Source organism: Apis mellifera, linkage group LG14 (assembly GCF_003254395.2).
Source record: "Apis mellifera strain DH4 linkage group LG14, Amel_HAv3.1, whole genome shotgun sequence".
NCBI classification, from domain to species: domain Eukaryota; kingdom Metazoa; phylum Arthropoda; class Insecta; order Hymenoptera; family Apidae; genus Apis; species Apis mellifera.
The window spans coordinates 19,991-27,210 of record NC_037651.1 but is presented as its reverse complement, the minus strand read 5'-3'; the positions used below and the strand labels follow the sequence as shown (position 1 = coordinate 27,210).

Below are 7,220 nucleotides of genomic sequence, written 5' to 3'. Positions count from 1 at the left end.
TGAAATATATATCAAGATTCGAGAAAAAATTTACTTTAAATATTTGTAAATAGAACACGTATTTTTTAAATACGAAATTTAAATTATATGCAAAATCGAACACGTTATTTTAGGATAGGAATAAAACTGATGTAACTTTTCCTGAATCCGCTTGGTAGGCAGAGTCGAGCAACTCAGGGTAAAGTGGATATATTGTTCGTTTATTGATCAATGATTACTATCTTCAAAATTATAGTGATTTAAAATTAATCTTAATTATAGTGCTTAATCAGATTTTAAAATAAATATATTCATTTCTAGAGAAATATCGTTTAGAATGATCTTACTGAAAAATATAATAAATTAATTTTAAAAAATCGTTTTACCAAAATAAAAAAAAGTATTAAAATAATATATATAATAATTTTATAAATATGATTTTATTATTTTCCAAACGGATAATATAATATTATCAAGGAATATATTGAATGATAATAATAAAAGAGGCTTCCGTTTATTAATAGGAAATAATGTTTATTGTACAGTATATATTTATTATACATATCTATTAACTTCATTTATTTTATTTCTCTTATAAATTTTATATTTATAATTGTATTATGCTTTGCCGAACGACGAATGCTTTGATCAGTGTGCGCTTAATCTATAACAATCTCCGTATATAAAAGTATATATAAAAGTATAGAAACTTCTGCTTTTTTTATTTTGTTCATTTGTTTATTTTCGATTCTTTCCCACCCTTTAATCCACATTTTTTTTCATCAACTCTTCATTCTTTCCCTTAAAACATTCATCGTGAGTTTATACCACTAAAGAGTATCGCCAAAACGGCATAATCATTCGGCACATACAAATACTAGTACTGTCGAAGTTAAAGTAATTGATAGATTATTCATTTTTTTCCTTTGTTCACTTTTGCCATTTCGCTCGAAATGGCGTACAGCCACCTTCGCGCCATCTGTGGTCGCGTTATTAATTTTCTCAAAATTTCCTTTTTCTCGAAATACTTCACCCTAGGATTAGTATCTGTTATTAATGATTTTTATAATATGCGTAATAATATAAATGTCGTTAATATGGCTATAATGATTACTGTTTCTTTAATGATACTGACTATCTGAATGATACATTTTCTCTGCTAATGGCTATGTCCTTTATAGCCAATTATGTAGTCTGTATGCGAGCTTCAAATGGGATAAGATACGTACACAGAACTCTTCGGCTCGGCGTAGTTTCTTTCTTTCTTTCTTTTATTTTTTTTTTTCTCGTAATTTAATGTAAGAAAGAAACGAAGAGAATTTAACCAAGAAAGAACAAGAAAAGAATTGTATTCGACGAATACAGGAACACGTTTGTAGCGCGAATAAATGCGAACATCGAAGAACCTTGGTTCGTTTAATCGATTCATGACACTGTTCTTTCATGATTGATTATTTTTATTTCTTTTTCTCTTTCTATCGAATGCTCGCGTTGATCGCATCGATCGACGAATCGACTCACTGACCGAAGAAATTTGAAGAGCGTTCTTCTTGCGAATTGAAAAGTGAGAATTCGTGACTCGTGGCAAAAGCAACCGTTTGCAAATGAAAAGGCTTTACGTTAATGTTTTGCATGCCGAAAAACGAAAGAAAAAAGGAACTTTTTTTTACGAATCAACGATACGCAAAACTATTTCATCCACGATCCTCGACGAAACATAAGTTCCCTCGAAGTGCGCTAAAAAATTCTTTTTCTCTTTTCATGTTTTTCGCTCGTTTCCCCCTACACTCTCTTCCTTTCTATTTCTCGCACACTGTGCTCTAGTCACCGTGGTCTAGTCTTTGATATATAAATGTACGATGTTAATACATGTCACCCAGATTTCTGTGTCGGTATGTGTGTATGAAATTTCATTATTTTTTGTTTTTTTTTTTTATTATTATTATTTGTTCTCGCTTGCTTGAATCTGTATGTATCTAACTTCGTAACATAAGTATTAAGTATAATTATTTTTTTATTTTATATAATTGTATTAATTTTTTTCTTGTTGTAATTATAATCATCATCATCATTATCATCATTCCATAATAATCGATAACCATAATAATAGCAATAATAATGTTAACCATCATCATCGTCGTGATCATAATCGCGATGATGTTGTTAATTTGTCATATCGATATATATATTTACATATTTATATTACACGTTCCTTATGAAAATAATAATCCTAACTGACGTATCTTCCATTCACGTTGTTTTCCCAAGTTTCACCGATTTCGTGTTCTCCGATCATCCCTTATTTGTCAACCGCCGCCCCTCTTCCTTCTCCTCATATTTTGCTTATTTTTCGCCCTCATTTTCATTTTTTTCTTTTTCTTTCTTTCCTACATTTCTCATAGACTTTTAAGTCTTTTAAGTAACAATTCTATTTTTTTTTTGCCGGTAGATCTCAACGCGGGATGCAATAACGATATCAAATCCGGATTCGATACAACTTTATTTTACACCGATTTTACACTTTTCTTGCCGTGAAATAATTAACATTTCGTAACACCACATCATTCCCAATTTTCTCAAGTTCTTTTTTCTTTTTTCTTTTTCTTTAAAATTTTACCGACAACCCGCCACGGTTACGAAAACAATTTAGAAAGCCGTTACTATTATTTACAACTATGACGAGAATTACTCGCGTTAAATATTCTTTCGCGTTTTACGTTATTACATTATATATCATCGTATAATAATACGAATAATAAATCAGACGTATGCATACATCTTTCTCTTTCTCTCTCGAGGGAAAAGGAAAATCGTTTAAATCATCGAATCGTATCAGAGAAGAAATATGATTTTGTCGAGAAACAATATTTCGTATATTTCGTATATTTCACCGTGCGCTATGTTTTGTCTTCGAAGCCTCAGTAAGCTGTGTCAAGTCTCTCCCGTTCTAATTTCTTTCATCTCTAAATTATATATTATATATTATCGAAATATTTCTACATGTTATCATTTAATTACAAATCGTTGCATTTATTAATGGCAATTGAACAAATCCATACGATATTACCTCGAACCTTTATCTCGACTTTATCTTCTATAGAAAAAAATTGAACAATTTAATTGCCCGTAATAAGTTTACATGTGCTTCGGTTCATGAATTTTCTTTTTTCACTTTAAATATAACTTCTTTAAATATTGCACCACAGTATTTGTTTTTACAACACAAACCACGAGATTAGACCATTATAATTTCCACATTGTCGATTTCCATTTAATACAGTTAAATAATATTATTTTTTATTAGTAATATGGACTATTAAATCTTTTTATGGAACAAAATATATTTGAAATGAATAATTATTAGTAAGAATGTTTATCAATATATTTAACCACAAAAATTATTATGATTTAAATATTTCTGTATTATTATAATTCTCAATTATGTGATATAACTTTTAAAAGAATGTTTGAAATAACGATACTATGAAATTTGATATGGATTGAAACTATATGTAAGATTTATTTTTATTTATGTTCTAAAATTCTATTGTATAAACATTTGTGAATTTTATAATATAAATCTCTAAAAACATTGAAGAAAAAATAGTTAAATTATTTACACTTTCACAATTTCAAATTAAACAAATAAAGAAAACTAAATAAAATTAAAATATTTCACTAAACTCTTATTAAAATATTTCAAAATGGTTTATTTCAAACCATTGATTTTCTTTTTCTCATCTCTTTTTACTGACAAATTTTCAACTTTCATATAGATTATAATCATTAAGGTTACGTAAAATTGTTTCGTATTATTCATAGCAATTTTTTGAAATTATGCATTAAATTTATTTAAAAATTTTTATAAATTATATTTTAAATATATATTAATATGTATGTATATATGTGAATATATATATATATATATATATATATATATATATATATATATATATATACGAATATTATTTACAAAATACAAATTTATAGAATATCTAATAAGAAATAATGGTGATTAATCGTGACGAAAAAGAATATTTAAATTAACCTAAACATATTTTAGCTTTTCTATAACAATATTCGATTTAAAGTATTATATATATATCAATCACATTGTTATAAATAATAATAATGTACCACCTATTAACAATATTACTTTTAATTATTTTAATTGTCATAATTTTGATATATATTTAGTTGCAATATATATTTAGTTCCAATAAATATATAGTATCACGAATTTATTTATCGAACAAATAATACTAATATTACCAAATGATATATATATGATAGATTTTCGTAAAAATATAAATTATTTATATTATCAAAAATCTTTATCTTTCTTTAATTTTCACTTTTATAAAAGGATACAATGCATACTATATTCATGTACATATATATATATGTATTCTTTCATATATACATACACACACACACACATATATATAACACATCAAATTAAATCAATCTTTAATTTTTTTAAAGATGTGTAAAATTTATTTATTTTTTCATTATTAACTTGTTAATAAGAATATTATATGTACACTTAAAAGTTCGCACAAGTTTTTATACACTTTGCACAAATTCAATTGAATTTATGTTATCGAAATTAATGATAATTTTGTTTTATATGAAATATTGCGATTATAATAATATGAAATCATTTTTTTTTATTATGGAACATCATTTAAAAACAAATCAATCAAATCAATTGAAATCAATTTCTCAAGTTTCAATATTATTTTTCTTTCTATTCATAATTTCATTTTAATAATAATTTAAGATAAAACAAAATTTTTAATTATCAAATATTTAATTCTATCTCTATTATCGGAGATTGAAAAAAATATATTTCCAGAAGAAATTATATGGAAAAATTAAATTTGATTTCATGTACTCAAAGAAATTTTTTCTCCAAAAATACATTATTCTATATATAACATTTTAATATATTGCTATAATATATTTTTCATTGAAATCAAATCTTTCATAATAATTGAATTTCTTTACAAGATAGTATAAAAATATTTTTGTGACTATATATTAATTTACAAGTAAGACATCGAATAATCAAATTAATAATAGTAATATCAGTTGTCTAAGTGTGTAATATAATTTTTTAGATAATCCAATAATTTATATTATTGCGTTTCATGTGAAATATTACAGTTTTATATATGTATATTATCCATATATATATATATATATTATATATCTATCATTGCCTATCATTGAATATATAAAAATATATAAAAATATATTAAATATAAAAATATAAAAATATAAATAGATATAATAGATATATTATCCTTCAATAAAGAACGATCACACCCAACTTTAAAATTTTCAACGATATGTGGTAAAATTGTAGATTCTAAATTGAACCGTTGAATTCAAATGTAATCTATTTCCATCTTAACTTTCAATTGTTAAAATATCATCTCGAAACATGTGTATTCGCATCATCCGTAGTTAGATTATCGAGATTATCTAAAATTTTATTTAAATAAAATTTAAATATTTCATAAAAATATTTTATATCAATCTTCTTACCAATGCTTACCATTTTATCTTGTTCATCCTGTTACGTGATATGTTAATGTTAATGTTCTTTTGATACACTTGAAATCATTTTCAACTAAATATAATATTTTAAATATAATATTTATATAATATTTCAACTAATTATAATATTCACAACTTTCTTCAAATTCTGAAAATAAAATCATCGTTGTAGTTGTATTTAAATGCACAAATCAAACGTAAAAATCATAAAAAATGTATGCAAATGTACGTTTACTATAATCACAGAAGAAGAATAAAAATAATGATAATAGATTCTGTCTGTTTTAATTTTCTAATGAAAAGAGAAAAATAAATATTTTAACTTGATGGATGTTTAATCCAAGCTTAGTATTTTACTGCCATTATATTTTTAGATACACGTTGACGTTTAGATACAAAAGAACCGAAAGTTCCGATATCTGGTAACCAAATTTCTTGCTTCGTTTCATTACGTTGATAGAATAAAAAAAATGATAGAATAGAATTTAACTGCTTTAAAGTTAACTGTCGTGCTTCTGCATGACATCTTAAGGCTGCCCGTGTACGTTGACAGTGCATGCAGTCACGGTGTGCATATTGGATGAATTTTTTCCTTGTAAAAAAGAAAAAAAAATATTGATATATTTATTACATAAAAGTCATTGGTGTTAATATTTGTCTTATTCCAATAATATATATAGAGTTTAATTTTTAATTTTATGATTTAAGGAAAACTTACACATTTAAAAACACTAGAGAATTTAAAACTTCCTTCACCGTTTTCACAAGAAAACATAATGCAGTGGATTCTAATGAAACGACTAATCTAAAGGATTCGAATAAATTCTTTAAGAAATTAAAATTTTACATGTAATTAAATAACTTTCACCTATTTGATTATTAAATAATTGTCCTTGATATATTCAAAATTTTTAGATAGACGTCAAACATTTTATAGTACTTTTACCGATTGCAACAAATCTGATTTTTTGAGTACAATAATTCAAGAATTTTTTAACTTTTATTATTAATTTATTATATCGTAATAATTTATTACGATAAAAAAATTGATATATCTTTATTTTTTACTTTTATCGTTTTATTACGTCTTTAACAATTTATTACGATATTAACGTAATAACTATATATATTTATGTATATATCTTTATAAATTAATAATACATATTATATATTTTTAAATTAAAACTAAATTTACATTTTCTACCATTATTGTATTATTCAACTATTATTGTATTAAGATATTCTAAATGCCATTTTACGTGAAAAACAATTATAAATTATGTATATGTTTAGTTATGTAACGGACCGTTTTATAACTATAAATTACAATGCGAATACTGATCAATCGAGAATAACAGTATAATATGAAATAAAATAATAATGATAAAATATTAAATAAAATTAAATTATAAAAATTAGAAATAAAAATTAGTGAAGAATAATTGATAATGTATAACAGTAAATAATCCTAATTTTGTGCTAATAAAAATTTTTGCTAATAATTGTTACAATAGAATTTAAATAAAAATTCATAATCGTGCAATATTTAATTCATTAGCAAAAAAACCTAAAGCATTTAGTAAATTTACTATTCGCATTAATATATACATGTAATTGATCGATGAGATGAACAATATTTTGATGTTACATTTCCCTCAGAGATCTGTGATTGTTAT

The 7,220-nt window shown here is 24.0% G+C and overlaps 1 long non-coding RNA gene across 1 annotated transcript; it reads right to left on the bottom strand.

The window, feature by feature from the left end:
* Positions 1 to 5,212: 5,212 nt before the first annotated feature.
* LOC113219223 lies at positions 5,213 to 6,326 on the bottom strand. The gene is made up of 3 exons (XR_003306036.1): positions 6,263 to 6,326; positions 5,543 to 6,136; positions 5,213 to 5,469 (listed from the first exon to the last, which is right to left on the bottom strand). It is a non-coding gene; the product is annotated as an uncharacterized LOC113219223 (long non-coding RNA).
* Positions 6,327 to 7,220: the final 894 nt, after the last annotated feature.